Source organism: Sapajus apella, unplaced genomic scaffold (assembly GCF_009761245.1).
Source record: "Sapajus apella isolate SASKATOON/1434 unplaced genomic scaffold, GSC_monkey_1.0 scaffold76, whole genome shotgun sequence".
NCBI lineage: Eukaryota > Metazoa > Chordata > Mammalia > Primates > Cebidae > Sapajus > Sapajus apella.
In genome coordinates this window covers 9,721,452-9,723,957 of record NW_022437016.1, presented here as the reverse complement: position 1 = coordinate 9,723,957, position 2,506 = coordinate 9,721,452, and positions in this window count along the sequence as shown.

The following is a 2,506-nucleotide window of genomic DNA, read 5'->3' as shown; positions in this document are numbered from 1 at the left end:
CCTTTGCCTGTTTACATTCTGGGTCCAAAGTAGAACGGCCCCGGTGGGTTCTGGGTGGTCTGGGGGTGGGGCAGTGCTCTGACCTGGAGGGAGGTGGCATGCAGACCCTCTGGCTCAAAACTGGGGAGGCAGGTGGGTTTTGGGGCTGGGTGGGGGGACACCAGGCACTGTTGGGGTTTGGGCCCCACCTCATCCCTGCGACCCTGGGGCACTGGGAGGCCCGGGGATGCTGTTGCCTCTCTGCCTGTTGTGCCCTGGCCTTGCCAGCTCAGCCCCCTATTGTGGGGCAGAAGGAGCAGCCATTTAAGGGGCATCTACTGTGTGCCCCCCTCATCCTACTGTCCTGGAAGCAGCCCTGTGTGGCAGGGGTTGTAGTGCAGGAGGGGAAGGCACTTGCCAAGGGCCCATGAGCCACAGACCTGGGAGACCAGAACCCTCAGAGCCCTGGCGCTTTCCTGTCTGCCCTGCCACATGCCTCACAGAATCCACCCCGGCCCCACGTGGTGGCGGTAGTGAGCACCGCCGCCATCCAAGGCTTCCTCCGCTCCAGGACCCCTGCCCAGCGTTTCCTGCCCCATCTGTCGCACCTACCGCTCTTTGCAGCCACTTCCATAGGTGGCATCCCCAGGTTACAGACAGGAAACTGAGGCACAGAGGGCCACAACAACTTGCTCAAGGTCACACAGCTGAGAGGGGCACCGTGCAAAGCTCCATCGATCCTGATCCACTTTGACCAGCTTGACTAGTTCATCTCCAGGGCCACCCCTGGCCTTCATGCAGTTGAAAATGTGTCCCCTCTAGGGCAATATAGCCACAGGCACACAGCTTGACAGTGGCTTTTATGCAAAGAAAAAGGTGCCCCTCTTCTTCCTGGCACCTGCAGATGCCCTAGCTTCTGCCCTGGGCAATGTCCAGCCTTGTAGGCGGAGACTGTTTTAGCCAGACTGTAGTCTGATATGATACTTAATATAACTGAGACAGACAAGATCAGAAAGTGATTGACCCTGCTTCTGGGAAAGATGAGGGGTCTGGAGAACAGGAAGACTTTGTAGCAGAGGTGTCCTCCAAATTGGGTTTTGAAGGATGCCCAGGAGTTCACCAGCAAGATAGGAGCTAGGGGCAGTCCAGGCAGAGGGAACAGTGTGAGCAGAAGGATGGAGGGGTGTCAGCGGCTGTGTTTTGGGACCTAAGAGAAGTTACTCTGGCTGGAGAGTAAGCAGGGCGTGTGTAGGGGGCAGGAGGGACATGGAACAGGGTGGGGGGTGGGGGGGTGGGAAAGGATCCCTTGGTCCCACCTTTGTCCCCTCCCCCACAGCCCATATGATTGGTTTTAGGGGAGACAGGAGCCCGCTGAAGGTGAGGATGCTGAGATGCAGGCAGTCGGGGGGCCACCAAGTTCCCTGCCTCCTTGCTGCCCCTTCAGAGCCCCTCCCCTCCTGTCCCTGCTAGGGATAGAGTGCCATACTTGGCCCAGTGTTCCCAGCACAGGGCAGGGGTCTGCTGGCCCTGTGGAGCTATGCTGTCTTCTCTCTGGACTGCTTTTCCCCCCCCAGCCTGGCACCTTCAAGGCCTTGAACCTCCTCTGGGCCACAGGCTCTGGCTCCTACAGCCCTGGACATCTGTCTCAGGCCACAGCTGATGCTCCCTGAGTGCCTGCTGAGGGCTGCGCCAGGAACCAAGCGCAGGACTGTGCAGATCCCTCGAATGGCCGTTGGGTGGACTTGATGTCCCCCATTCTACAGAAGACAGATGGAGCATCGAGAGGCCACACAGCCATCCCCAGCAAGAAGTGCCTGGGACCCCGTACCTGTGTGGATGGGGCCAACACTCTGGTCAGATTTTGTCCCAGACTCAACCCAGGCGGGGTCCAGCATGGAAGCTGGAGGCTCCTGGGAGCTCTGGGTGCCTCTCTGTGTCTTGGCTGCTTCTCAGCCAGCCCTGCCCCACCTCCCCTGGCCCCAGCAGGATGTGAGCCAGGCTGGTGTCAGCAGGACAGTGTTGGCTGCCTGGGCGCTCCCAGTCCCAGCGCCTGGGCCCTCACTTCCCTGCCACTGGCCTTGGGGTCCACCCTGGCACTAGGCCTGGTGCAGAGCCCTCATGCCATCCCTGCTCCCCTCCCTGCCCTGAAGCCCATTCTACCAAGAAGAGACCAAGATTCAGAATGACCTTGCCCACAGCCACATAATGGGTGGTGGAAGGTCCTGGTCCCACGGCGTGACTTAGAGGTGTCCAGACTCGCAGCTGACCTATGAGCTGTCTTCGAGCTGGGGTCCCCACTCACCCCGACTGCCACCCCTGTCCCCTGTGCTACAGGGCCCAGGAGACCCCAGGCCTGACTGGTCTGAGCCTGTGTCCTCTGTACAGCAGGAGTGATGGCGGCTCAGGGCTCTAAGGTGGTAAAGGGCTCAGCCCTCCCTCCAGGGATACAGCAGGCGCTCATAAATGCTGGCTGCACCTACCCTGATGATGAGGCTGAGGCCCTGGAGTCCCAAAGCCAAGCGCAGCT